The 14356-nt window shown below is 50.9% G+C and overlaps 6 pseudogenes; all 6 read right to left on the reverse strand.

Annotated features, from left to right (window-relative positions):
- Window positions 1-1497: 1497 nt before the first annotated feature.
- LOC130317043 (5S ribosomal RNA) lies at window positions 1498-1617 on the reverse strand (annotated as a pseudogene).
- Window positions 1618-6917: 5300 nt separating this feature from the next.
- Window positions 6918-7037, reverse strand: LOC130352702 (5S ribosomal RNA; annotated as a pseudogene).
- Window positions 7038-7719: 682 nt separating this feature from the next.
- LOC130335882 (5S ribosomal RNA) lies at window positions 7720-7839 on the reverse strand (annotated as a pseudogene).
- A 1093-nt stretch (window positions 7840-8932) lies between these two features.
- LOC130350223 (5S ribosomal RNA) lies at window positions 8933-9052 on the reverse strand (annotated as a pseudogene).
- A 3700-nt stretch (window positions 9053-12752) lies between these two features.
- Window positions 12753-12872, reverse strand: LOC130316845 (5S ribosomal RNA; annotated as a pseudogene).
- An 877-nt stretch (window positions 12873-13749) lies between these two features.
- On the reverse strand, window positions 13750-13869 carry LOC130352607 (5S ribosomal RNA; annotated as a pseudogene).
- Window positions 13870-14356: the final 487 nt, after the last annotated feature.

The following is a 14356-nucleotide window of genomic DNA, read 5'->3' on the forward strand; positions in this document are numbered from 1 at the left end:
GAGCAAAATGTCAACGGCAGCCGAGATTCCCAGCCAGTGTCCCATGCCAGTACTTACCAGGCCCTAAGCTGGGTAGCAGTCTGCGATCTGACGAGAGCAGGCACGTTCAGCTTAGGATGGCCATTGACAGCTTCATGATTTTCATACTGTGCATTTAAGCATCAATAAATCCTTTTCGGAATCGGAACGGAACGGAAGGCGGCAACAGAGCAAAATGTCAACTGCACCCGGGATTCCCAGCCAGTCTCCCATGCCGGTACTTAATGGGCCCTAGGCTGGGTAGCAGTCTGCGATCTGACGAGAGCAGGCGCGTTCAGCTTAGGATGGCCATTGACAGCTTCATGCTTTTTATACTTTGCATTTAAGCATCAATAAATCCTTTTCGGAATCGGAACGGAAGGCGGCAACAGAGCATAATGTCAACTGCACCCGGGATTCCCAGGTGCATTTAAGCATCAATAAATATTTTTATTAATCGGAGAGGAAGGCGGCAACAAAGCAAAATGTCAACGGCACCTTGGATTGCCAGCCAGTCTCCCATGCCGGTAACTGCCGGGCAGTGGTCTGCGATCTGAGGAGAGCAGGCACGTTCAAGCTTAGGATGGCCGTTGACAGCTTCACACCCTGTCTATTGTGGATTTAAGCATCAATAAATCCTTTTCCGAATCGGAGCGGAAGGCGGCAACAGATTAAAATGTCAACTGCACCCGGGATTCCCAGCCAGTCTCCCATGCTGGTACTTACCAGACCCTAAGCTGGGTAGAAGTCTGCGATCTGACGAGAGCAGGCGCGTTCAGCTTAGGATGGCCGTTGACAGCTTCACACTTTGTATACTGTGGATTTAAGTATCAATAAATAATTTTCGGACTCGTAGCAGAAACAGAGCAAAATGTCAACTCCACCCGGGATTCCCAGCCAGTCTCCCATGCTGGTACTTACCAGGCCCGAAGCTAGGTAGCAGTCTGCGATCTGACGAGAACAGGCGCATTCAGCTTAGGATGGCCGTAGACATCTTCACACCCTGTATACTGTGGATTTAAGCATCAATAAATTCTTTTCGGAATCGGAGCGTAAGGCGGCAACAGAGCAAAATGTCAACGACACCTGGGATTCCCAGCCAGTCTCCCATGCTGGTACTTTCCGAGCCCTAAGCTGGGTAGCAGGCTGCGATCTGACGAGAGCAGGCACGTTCAGCTTAGGATGGCCGTTGACAGCTTCTTGCCCTTTATACTGTGCATTTAAGCATCAATAAATCCTTTTCGGAATTGGAAACGGAAGGCGGCAACAGAGCAAAATGTCAACGGCAGCCGGGATTCCCAGCCAGTGTCCCATGCCGGTACTTACCGGGCCCTAAGATCTGTACCAGTCTGCAATCTGACAAGAGCAGGCGCGTTAAGCTTAGGATGGCCGTCGACAGCTTCACACCTTGTATACTGTGGATTTAAGCATCAATAAATTCTTTTCGGAATCGGAGCGGAAAGCAGCAATAGAGCAAAATGTCAACGGCACCCGGGATTCCCAGCCAGTCTCCCATGCTGGTACTTACCGGGCCCTAAGCTGGGTAGCAGTCTGCGATCTGACGAGAGCAGGCGCGTTCAGCTTAGGATGGCCATTGACAGCTTCACGCTTTTTATAATGTGCATTTAAGCATCAATAAATCCTTTTCGGAATCGGAGAGGAAGGCGGCTACAGAGCAAAATGTCAACAACACCTGGGATTCCCAGCCAGTCTCCCATGCTGGTACTTACCGGGCCCTAAGCTGGGTAGCAGTCTGCAATCTGACGAGAGCAGGCGCGTTCAGCTTAGGATGGCCGTTGACAGCTTCACGCCCTTTATACTGTGCATTTAAGCATCAATAAATCCTTTTCCGAATCGGAGCGGAAGGCAGCAACAGATTAAAATGGCAACTGCACCCGGGATTTCCAGCCAGTCTCCCATGCTGGTACTTACCAAGCCCTAAGCTGGGTAGCAGTCTGCGATCTGACGAGAGCAGGCGCGTTCAGCTTAGGATGGCCGTTGACAGCTTCACACTTTGTATACTGTGCATTTAAGCATCAATAAATCCTTTTCGGAATCGGAACTGAAGGCGGCATAAGAGCAAAATGTCAACGGCAGCCGGGATTCCCAGCCAGTCTCCCATGCCAGTACTTACCGGGCCCTAAGCTGGGTAGCAGTCTGCGATGTGACGAGAGCAGGCGCGTCCAGCTTAGGATGGCCATTGACAGCTTCATGATTTTCATACTGCGCATTTAAGCATCAATAAATCCTTTTTCGGAATCGGAGCGGAAGGCGGCAACAGAGCAAAATGTCAACTGCACCCGGGATTCCCAGCCAGTCTCCCATGCCGGTACTTACTGAGCCCTAAGCTGGGTAGCAGTCTGCAATCTGACGAGAGCAGGCGCGTTCAGCTTAGGATGGCCGTTGACAGCTTCTCGCCCTTTATACTGTGCATTTAGGCATCAATAAATCCTTTTCGGAATCGGAGCGGAAGGCGGCTACAGAGCAAAATGTCAACAACACCTGGGATTCCCAGCCAGTCTCCCATGCTGGTACTTACCGGGCCCTAAGCTGGGTAGCAGTCTGCGATTTGACGAGAGCAGGCGCGTTCAGCTTAGGATGGCCGTTGACAGCTTCACGCCCTTTATACTGTGCATTTAAGCATCAATAAATCCTTTTCCGAAACGGAGCAGAAGGCAGCAACAGATTAAAATGTCAACTGCACCCCGGATTCCCAGCCAGTCTCCCATGCTGGTACTTACCAGGCCCTAAGCTGGGTAGCAGTCTGCGATCTGACGAGAGCAGGCGCGTTCAGCTTAGGATGGCCGTTGACAGCTTCACACTTTGTATACTGTGCATTTAAGCATCAATAAATCCTTTTCGGAATCGGAACTGAAGGCGGCATAAGAGCAAAATGTCAACCGGGATTCCCAGCCAGTCTCCCATGCCAGTACTTACCGGGCCCTAAGCTGCTTAGCAGTCTGCGATGTGACAAGAGCAGGCGTGTTCAGCTTAGGATGGCCATTGACAGCTTCGTGATTTTTATACTGCGCATTTAAGCATCAATAAATCCTTTTTCGGAATCGGAGCGGAAGGCGGCAACAGAGCAAAATGTCAACTGCACCCGGGATTCCCAGCCAGTCTCCCATGCCGGTACTTACTGGGCCCTAAGCTGGGTAGCAGTCTACAATCTGACGAGAGCAGGCGCGTTCAGCTTAGGATGGCCGTTGACAGCTTCTCGCCCATTATACTGTGCATTTAGGCATCAATAAATCCTTTTCGGAATCGGAACGGAAGGCGGTAACAGAGCAAAATGTCAACGGCAGCCGAGATTCCCAGCCAGTGTCCCATGCCAGTACTTACCAGGCCCTAAGCTGGGTAGCAGTCTGCGATCTGACGAGAGCAGGCGCGTTCAGCTTAGGATGGCCATTGACAGCTTCATGATTTTTATACTGTGCATTTAAGCATCAATAAATCCTTTTCGGAATCGGAACGGAAGGCGGCAACAGAGCAAAATGTCAACGACACCCGGGATTCCCAGCCAGTCTCCCCTGCTGGTACTTACCAGGCCCTAAGCTGGATAGCAGTCTGCGATCTGACGAGTGCAGGCACGTTCAGCTTAGGATGGCCGTTGACAGCTTCTCGCCCTTTATACTGTGCATTTAAGCATCAATAAATCCTTTTCGGAATCGGAAACGGAAGGCGGCAACAGAGCAAAATGTCATCGGCAGCCGGGATTTCCAGCCAGTGTCCCATGTCGGTACTTACCGGGCCCTAAGATCTGTACCAGTCTGTGATCTGACAAGAGCAGGCGCGTTAAGCTTAGGATGGCCGTCGATAGCTTCACACCTTGTATACTGTGGATTTAAGCATCAATAAATTATTTTCGGAATCGGAGCGGAAGGCAGCAATAGAGCAAAATGTCAACCGCACCCGGGATTCCCAGCCAGTCTCCCATGCCAGTACTTACCGGGCCCTAAGCTGGGTAGCAGTCTGCGATCTGACGAGAGCAGGCACGTTCAGCTTAGGATGGCCGTTGACATCTTCATGCCTTGTATACTGTGGATTTAAGCATCAATAAATATTTTTTTTAATCGGAGAGGAAGGCTGCAACAGATCAAAATGTCAATAGCACCTTGGATTGCCAGCCAGTCTCCCATGCCCGTATTTGCCGGGCAGCAGTCTGCGATCTGACAAGAACAGGCGCATTCAGCTTAGGATAGCCCTAGACGGTTTCACACCCTGTATATTGTGGATTTAAGCATCAATAAATCCTTTTCGGAATCGGAGCAAAATGTCTACAGAGCTACAGAGCAAAATGTCAACAACAGTCTCCCATGCTGGTACTTACCGGGCCCTAACCTGGGTAGCAGTCTGCGATCTGACGAGAGCAGGCGCGTTCAGCTTAGGATGGCCGTTAACAGCTTCATGCCCTTTATACTGTGCATTTTAGCATCAATAAATCCTTTTCCGAATCGGAGCGGAAGGCGGCAACAGATTAAAATGTCAACTGCACCCGGGATTCCCAGCCAGTCTCCCATGCTGGTTCTTACCAGGCCCTAAGCTTGGTAGCAGTCTGCGATCTGCCGAGAGCAGGCGCGTTCAGCTTAGGATGGCCGTTGACAGCTTCACATTTTGTATACTGTGCATTTAAGCATCAATAAATCCTTTTCGGAATCGGAACGGAAGGCGGCAACAGAGCAAAATGTCAACAGCAGCCGGGATTCCCAGCCAGTCTCCCATGCTGGTACTTACCGGGCCCTAAGCTGGGTAGCAGTCTGCGATCAGACGAGAGGAGGCGCATACAGCTAAGGATGGCTGTTGACAGCTTCTCGCCCTTTATACTGTGCATTTAAGCATCAATAAATCCTTTTCGGAATCGGAACGGAACGGAAGGCGGCAACAGAGCAAAATGTCAACGGCAGCCGGGATTCCCAGCCAGTGTCCCATGCCGGTACTTACCGGGCCCTAAGATCTGTACCAGTCTGCGATCTGACGAGAACAGGCGCATTCAGCTTAGGATGGCCGTAGACATCTTCACACCCTGTATACTGTGGATTTAAGCATCAATAAATCCTTTTCGGAATCGGAGCGTAAGGCGGCAACAGAGCAAAATGTCAACGGCAGCCGGGATTCCCAGCCAGTGTCCCATGCCGGTACTTACCGGGCCCTAAGATCTGTACCAGTCTGCGATCTGACGAGAGCAGGCGCGTTAAGCTTAGGATGGCCGTCGACAGCTTCACACCTTGTATACTGTGGATTTAAGCATCAATAAATTCTTTTCGGAATCGAAGCGGAGGGCAGCAATAGAGCAAAATGTCAACGGCACCTGGGATTCCCAGCCAGTCTCCCATGCCAGTACTTACCAGGCCCTAAGCTGGGTAGCAGTCTGCGATCTGACAAGAGCAGGCGCGTTCAGCTTAGGATGGTCGTTGACAGCTTCTTGCCCTTTATACTGTGCATTTAAGCATCAATAAATCCTTTTCGGAATCGGAAGGGAAGGCGGCAACAGAGCAAAATGTCAACGGTAGCCGGGATTCCCAGCCAGTGTCTCATGCCGGTACTTACCGGGCCCTAAAATCTGTACCAGTCTGCGATCTGACGAGAGCAGGCGAGTTAAGCTTAGGATGGCCGTCGACAGCTTCACACCTTGTATACTGTGGATTTAAGCATCAATAAATTCTTTTCGGAATCGGAGCGGAAGGCAGCAATAGAGCAAAATGTCAACAGCACCCAGGATTCCCAGCCAGACTCCCATGCCAGTACTTACCGGGCCCTAAGCTGGGTAGCAGTCTGCGATCGGACGAGTGCAGGCGTGTTCAGCTTAGGATGGCCATTGACAGCTTCATGCTTTTTATACTGTGCATTTAAGCATCAATAAATCCTTTTCGGAATCGGAGAGGAAGGCGGCAACAGAGCAAAATGTCAATAGCACCTTGGATTGCCAGCCAGTCTCCCATGCCCGTACTTGCCGGGCAGCAGTCTGCGATCTGACAAGAACAGGCACATTCAGCTTAGGATAGCCGTAGACGGCTTCACACCCTGTATACTGTGGATTTAAGCATCAATAAATCCTTTTCGGAATCGGAGCGGAAGGCGGCTACAGAGCAAAATGTCAACAACACCTGGGATTCCCAGCCAGTCTCCCATGCTGGTACTTACCGGGCCTAAGCTGGGTAGCAGTCTGTGATCTGACGAGAGCAGGCGCGTTCAGCTTAGGATGGTCGTTGACAGCTTCACGCCCTTTATACTGTGCATTTAAGCATCAATAAATAATTTTCCGAATCGGAGCGGAAGGCGGCAACAGAGCAAAATGTCAACTGCACCCGGGATTCCCAGCCTGTCTCCCATGCTGGTACTTACCGGGCCCTAAGCTGGGTAGCAGTCTGCGATCTGACGAGAGCAGGCGCGTTCAGCTTAGGATGGCCGTTGACAGCTTCACAATTTGTATACTGTGCATTTAAGCATCAATAAATCCTTTTCGAAATAGAAACGGAAGGCGGCAACAGAGCAAAATGTCAACGGCAGCTGGGATTCCCAGCCAGTCTCCCATGCTGGTACTTACCGGGCCCTAAGCTGGGTAGCAGTCTGCGATCTGACGAGAGCAGGCGCGTTCAGCTTAGGATGGCCGTTGACAGCTTGTCGCCCTTTATACTGTGCATTTAAGCATCAATAAATCCTTTGCGGAATCGGAACGGAAGGCGGCAACAGAGCAAAATGTCAACGGCAGCCGGGATTCCCAGCCAGTCTCCCATGCTGGTACTTACCGGGCCCTCAGCTGGGTAGCAGTCTGCGATCTGACGAGAACAGGCGCATTCAGCTTAGGATGGCCGTAGACATCTTCACACCCTGTATACTGTGGATTTAAGCATCAATAAATCCTTTTCGGAATCGGAGCGTAAGGCGGCAACAGAGCAAAATGTCAACGACACCTGGGATTCCCAGCCAGTCTCCCATGCTGGTACTTACCAGGCCCTAAGCTGGGTAGAAGTCTGCGATCTGACGAGAGCAGGCGCGTTCAGCTTAGGATGGCCGTTGACAGCTTCACACTTTGTATACTGTGGATTTAAGTATCAATAAATAATTTTCGGACTCGTAGCAGAAACAGAGCAAAATGTCAACTTCACCCGGGATTCCCAGCCAGTCTCCCATGCTGGTACTTACCAGGCCCGAAGCTAGGTAGCAGTCTGCGATCTGACGAGAACAGGCGCATTCAGCTTAGGATGGCCGTAGACATCTTCACACCCTGTATACTGTGGATTTAAGCATCAATAAATCCTTTTCGGAATCGGAGCGTAAGGCGGCAACAGAGCAAAATGTCAACGACGCCTGGGATTCCCAGCCAGTCTCCCATGCTGGTACTTTCCGAGCCCTAAGCTGGGTAGCAGTCTGCGATCTGACGAGAGCAGGCACGTTCAGCTTAGGATGGCCGTTGACAGCTTCTTGCCCTTTATACTGTGCATTTAAGCATCAATAAATCCTTTTCGGAATTGGAAACGGAAGGCGGCAACAGAGCAAAATGTCAACGGCAGCCGGGATTCCCAGCCAGTGTCCCATGCCGGTACTTACCGGGCCCTAAGATCTGTACCAGTCTGCGATCTGACAAGAGCAGGCGCGTTAAGCTTAGGATGGCCGTCGACAGCTTCACACCTTGTATACTGTGGATTTAAGCATCAATAAATTCTTTTCGGAATCGGAGCGGAAAGCAGCAATAGAGCAAAATGTCAACGGCACCCGGGATTCCCAGCCAGTCTCCCATGCTGGTACTTACCGGGCCCTAAGCTGGGTAGCAGTCTGCGATCTGACGAGAGCAGGCGCGTTCAGCTTAGTATGGCCATTGACAGCTTCACGCTTTTTATAATGTGCATTTAAGCATCAATAAATCCTTTTCGGAATCGGAGAGGAAGGCGGCTACAGAGCAAAATGTCAACAACACCTGGGATTCCCAGCCAGTCTCCCATGCTGGTACTTACCGGGCCCTAAGCTGGGTAGCAGTCTGCAATCTGACGAGAGCAGGCGCGTTCAGCTTAGGATGGCCGTTGACAGCTTCACGCCCTTTATACTGTGCATTTAAGCATCAATAAATCCTTTTCCGAATCGGAGCGGAAGGCAGCAACAGATTAAAATGGCAACTGCACCCGGGATTTCCAGCCAGTCTCCCATGCTGGTACTTACCAGGGCCTAAGCTGGGTAGCAGTCTGCGATCTGACGAGAGCAGGCGCGTTCAGCTTAGGATGGCCGTTGACAGCTTCACACTTTGTATACTGTGCATTTAAGCATCAATAAATCCTTTTCGGAATCGGAACTGAAGGCGGCATAAGAGCAAAATGTCAACGGCAACCGGGATTCCCAGCCAGTCTCCCATGCCAGTACTTACCGGGCCCTAAGCTGGGTAGCAGTCTGCGATGTGACGAGAGCAGGCGCGTCCAGCTTAGGATGGCCATTGACAGCTTCATGATTTTCATACTGCGCATTTAAGCATCAATAAATCCTTTTTCGGAATCGGAGCGGAAGGCGGCAACAGAGCAAAATGTCAACTGCACCCGGGATTCCCAGCCAGTCTCCCATGCCGGTACTTACTGAGCCCTAAGCTGGGTAGCAGTCTGCAATCTGACGAGAGCAGGCGCGTTCAGCTTAGGATGGCCGTTGACAGCTTCTCGCCCTTTATACTGTGCATTTAGGCATCAATAAATCCTTTTCGGAATCGGAGCGGAAGGCGGCTACAGAGCAAAATGTCAACAACACCTGGGATTCCCAGTCAGTCTCCCATGCTGGTACTTACCGGGCCATAAGCTGGGTAGCAGTCTGCGATTTGACGAGAGCAGGCGCGTTCAGCTTAGGATGGCCGTTGACAGCTTCACGCCCTTTATACTGTGCATTTAAGCATCAATAAATCCTTTTCCGAATCGGAGCGGAAGGCAGCAACAGATTAAAATGTCAACTGCACCCGGGATTCCCAGCCAGTCTCCCATGCTGGTACTTACCAGGCCCTAAGCTGGGTAGCAGTCTGCGATCTGACGAGAGCAGGCGCGTTCAGCTTAGGATGGCCGTTGACAGCTTCACACTTTGTATACTGTGCATTTAAGCATCAATAAATCCTTTTCGGAATCGGAACTGAAGGCGGCATAAGAGCAAAATGTCAACCGGGATTCCCAGCCGGTCTCCCATGCCAGTACTTACCGGGCCCTAAGCTGCTTAGCAGTCTGCGATGTGACAAGAGCAGGCGTGTTCAGCTTAGGATGGCCATTGACAGCTTCGTGATTTTTATACTGCGCATTTAAGCATCAATAAATCCTTTTTCGGAATCGGAGCGGAAGGCGGCAACAGAGCAAAATGTCAACTGCACCCGGGATTCCCAGCCAGTCTCCCATGCCGGTACTTACTGGGCCCTAAGCTGGGTAGCAGTCTACAATCTGACGAGAGCAGGCGCGTTCAGCTTAGGATGGCCGTTGACAGCTTCTCGCCCATTATACTGTGCATTTAGGCATCAATAAATCCTTTTCGGAATCGGAACGGAAGGCGGCAACAGAGCAAAATGTCAACGGCAGCCGAGATTCCCAGCCAGTGTCCCATGCCAGTACTTACCAGGCCCTAAGCTGGGTAGCAGTCTGCGATCTGACGAGAGCAGGCGCGTTCAGCTTAGGATGGCCATTGACAGCTTCATGATTTTTATACTGTGCATTTAAGCATCAATAAATCCTTTTTGGAATCGGAACGGAAGGCGGCAACAGAGCAAAATGTCAACGACACCCGGGATTCCCAGCCAGTCTCCCCTGCTGGTACTTACCAGGCCCTAAGCTGGATAGCAGTCTGCGATCTGACGAGTGCAGGCACGTTCAGCTTAGGATGGCCGTTGACAGCTTCTCGCCCTTTATACTGTGCATTTAAGCATCAATAAATCCTTTTCGGAATCGGAAACGGAAGGCGGCAACAGAGCAAAATGTCATCGGCAGCCGGGATTTCCAGCCAGTGTCCCATGTCGGTACTTACCGGGCCCTAAGATCTGTACCAGTCTGCGATCTGACAAGAGCATGCGCGTTAAGCTTAGGATGGCCGTCGACAGCTTCACACCTTGTATACTGTGGATTTAAGCATCAATAAATTATTTTCGGAATCGGAGCGGAAGGCAGCAATAGAGCAAAATGTCAACCGCACCCGGGATTCCCAGCCAGTCTCCCATGCCAGTACTTACCGGGCCCTAAGCTGGGTAGCAGTCTGCGATCTGACGAGAGCAGGCACGTTCAGCTTAGGACAGCCATTGACAGCTTCATGCTTTTTATACTGTGCATTTAAGCATCAATAAATCCTTTTCGGAATCAGAGAGGAAGGCGGCAACAGAGCAAAATGTCAATAGCACCTTGGATTGCCAGCCAGTCTCCCATGCCCGTACTTGCCGGGCAGCAGTCTGCGATCTGACAAGAACAGGCACATTCAGCTTAGGATAGCCGTAGACGGCTTCACACCCTGTATATTGTGGATTTAAGCATCAATAAATCCTTTTCGGAATCGGAGCAAAATGTCTACAGAGCTACAGAGCAAAATGTCAACAACACCTGAGATTCCCAGCCAGTCTCCCATGCTGGTACTTACCGGGCCCTAAGCTGGGTAAAAGTCTGCGATCTGACAAGAACAGGCACATTCAGCTTAGGATAGCCGTAGACGGCTTCACACCCTGTATACTGTGGATTTAAGCATCAATAAATCCTTTTCCAAATCGGAGCGGAAGGCGGCTACAGAGCAAAATGTCAACAACACCAGGGATTCCCAGCCAGTCTCCCATGCTGGTACTTACCGGGCCCTAAGCTGGGTAGCAGTCTGCAATCTGACGAGAGCAGGCGCGTTCAGCTTCGGAAGGCCGTTGACAGCTTCACACTTTGTATACTGTGGATTTAAGCATCAATAAATAATTTTCGGAATCGGAGCAGAAACAGAGCAAAATGTCAACTGCACCCGGGATTCACAGCCAGTCTCCCATGCTGGTACTTAACGGGCCCTAAGCTGGGTAGCAGTCTGCGATCTGACGAGGGCAGGCGCGTTCAGCTTAGGATGGCCGTTGACAGCTTCACGTCCTTTATACTGTGCATTTAAGCATCAATAAATCCTTTTCCGAATCGGAGCGGAAGGCGGCAACAGATTAAAGTGTCAACTGCACCCGGGATTCCCAGCCAGTTTCCAATGCTGGTACCTACCAGGCCCTAAGCTGGGAAGCAGTCTGCGATCTGACGAGAGCAGGCGCGTTCAGCTTAGGATGGCCGTTGACAGCTTCTCGCCCTTTATACTGTGCATTTAGGCATCAATAAATCCTTTTCGGAATCGGAACGGAAGGCGGCAACAGAGCAAAATGTCAACGGCAGCCGGGATTCCCAGCCAGTCTCCCATGCCAGTATTTACCGGGCCCTAAGCTGGGTAGCAGTCTGCGATCTGACGAGAGCAGGCACATTCAGCTTAGGATGGCCGTTGACATCTTCATGCCTTGTATACTGTGGATTTAAGCATCAATAAATATTTTTTTTAATCGGAGAGGAAGGCTGCAACAGATCAAAATGTCAATAGCACCTTGGATTGCCAGCCAGTCTCCCATGCCCGTATTTGCCGGGCAGCAGTCTGCGATCTGACAAGAACAGGCGCATTCAGCTTAGGATAGCCGTAGACGGTTTCACACCCTGTATATTGTGGATTTAAGCATCAATAAATCCTTTTCGGAATCGGAGCAAAATGTCTACAGAGCTACAGAGCAAAATGTCAACAACACCTGAGATTCCCAGCCAGTCTCCCATGCTGGTACTTACCGGGCCCTAACCTGGGTAGCAGTCTGCGATCTGACGAGAGCAGGCGCGTTCAGCTTAGGATGGCCGTTAACAGCTTCATGCCCTTTATACTGTGCATTTTAGCATCAATAAATCCTTTTCCGAATCGGAGCAGAAGGCGGCAACAGATTAAAATGTCAACTGCACCCGGGATTCCCAGCCAGTCTCCCATGCTGGTTCTTACCAGGCCCTAAGCTTGGTAGCAGTCTGCGATCTGCCGAGAGCAGGCGCGTTCAGCTTAGGATGGCCGTTGACAGCTTCATATTTTGTATACTGTGCATTTAAGCATCAATAAATTCTTTTCGGAATCGGAACGGAAGGCGGCAACAGAGCAAAATGTCAACGGCAGCCGGGATTCCCAGCCAGTCTCCCATGCTGGTACTTACCGGGCCCTAAGCTGGGTAGCAGTCTGCGATCGGACGAGAGGAGGCGCATACAGCTAAGGATGGCTGTTGACAGCTTCTCGCCCTTTATACTGTGCATTTAAGCATCAATAAATCCTTTTCGGAATCGGAACGGAACGGAAGGCGGCAACAGAGCAAAATGTCAACGGCAGCCGGGATTCCCAGCCAGTGTCCCATGCCGGTACTTACCGGGCCCTAAGATCTGTACCAGTCTGCGATCTGACGAGAACAGGCGCATTCAGCTTAGGATGGCCGTAGACATCTTCACACCCTGTATACTGTGGATTTAAGCATCAATAAATCCTTTTCGGAATCGGAGCGTAAGGCGGCAACAGAGCAAAATGTCAACGGCAGCCGGGATTCCCAGCCAGTGTCCCATGCCGGTACTTACCGGGCCCTAAGATCTGTACCAGTCTGCGATCTGACGAGAGCAGGCGCGTTAAGCTTAGGATGGCCGTCGACAGCTTCACACCTTGTATACTGTGGATTTAAGCATCAATAAATTCTTTTCGGAATCGAAGCGGAGGGCAGCAATAGAGCAAAATGTCAACGGCACCTGGGATTCCCAGCCAGTCTCCCATGCCAGTACTTACCAGGCCCTAAGCTGGGTAGCAGTCTGCGATCTGACGAGAGCAGGCGCGTTCAGCTTAGGATGGTCGTTGACAGCTTCTCGCCCTTTATACTGTGCATTTAAGCATCAATAAATCCTTTTCGGAATCGGAAGGGAAGGCGGCAACAGAGCAAAATGTCAACGGCAGCCGGGATTCCCAGCCAGTGTCTCATGCCGGTACTTACCGGGCCCTAAAATCTGTACAAGTCTGCGATCTGACGAGAGCATGCGAGTTAAGCTTAGGATGGCCGTCGACAGCTTCACACCTTGTATACTGTGGATTTAAGCATCAATAAATTCTTTTCGGAATCGGAGCGGAAGGCAGCAATAGAGCAAAATGTCAACAGCACCCAGGATTCCCAGCCAGTCTCCCATGCTGGTACTTACCGGGCCCTAAGCTGGGTAGCAGTCTGCGATCGGACGAGTGCAGGCGCGTTCAGCTTAGGATGGCCATTGACAGCTTCATGCTTTTTATACTGTGCATTTAAGCATCAATAAATCCTTTTCGGAATCGGAGAGGAAGGCGGCAACAGAGCAAAATGTCAATAGCACCTTGGATTGCCAGCCAGTCTCCCATGCCCGTACTTGCCGGGCAGCAGTCTGCGATCTGACAAGAACAGGCACATTCAGCTTAGGATAGCCGTAGACGGCTTCACACCCTGTATACTGTGGATTTAAGCATCAATAAATCCTTTTCGGAATCGGAGCGGAAGGCGGCTACAGAGCAAAATGTCAACAACACCTGGGATTCCCAGCCAGTCTCCCATGCTGGTACTTACAGGGCCTAAGCTGGGTAGCAGTCTGTGATCTGACGAGAGCAGGCGCGTTCAGCTTAGGATGGTCGTTGACAGCTTCACGCCCTTTATACTGTGCATTTAAGCATCAATAAATAATTTTCCGAATCGGAGCGGAAGGCGGCAACAGAGCAAAATGTCAACTGCACCCGGGATTCCCAGCCAGTCTCCCATGCTGGTACTTACCGGGCCCTAAGCTGGGTAGCAGTCTGCGATCTGACGAGAGCAGGCGCGTTCAGCTTAGGATGGCCGTTGACAGCTTCACAATTTGTATACTGTGCATTTAAGTATCAATAAATCCTTTTCGAAATAGAAACGGAAGGCGGCAACAGAGCAAAATGTCAACGGCAGCTGGGATTCCCAGCCAGTCTCCCATGCTGGTACTTACCGGGCCCTAAGCTGGGTAGCAGTCTGCGATCTGACGAGAGCAGGCGCGTTCAGCTTAGGATGGCCGTTGACAGCTTGTCGCCCTTTATACTGTGGATTTAAGCATCAATAAATCCTTTTCGGAATCGGAGCGTAAGGCGGCAACAGAGCAAAATGTCAACGACACCTGGGATTCCCAGCCAGTCTCCCATGCTGGTACTTAACGGGCCCTAAGCTGGGTAGCAGTCTGTGATCTGACGAGAGCAGGCGCGTTCAGCTTAGGATGGCCGTTGACAGCTTCATACTTTGTATACTGTGGATTTAAGCATCAATAAATAATTTTCGGAATCGGAGCAGAAACAGAGCAAAATGTCAACT

Source organism: Hyla sarda, chromosome 1 (genome assembly GCF_029499605.1).
Source record: "Hyla sarda isolate aHylSar1 chromosome 1, aHylSar1.hap1, whole genome shotgun sequence".
NCBI classification, from domain to species: Eukaryota; Metazoa; Chordata; class Amphibia; order Anura; family Hylidae; genus Hyla; species Hyla sarda.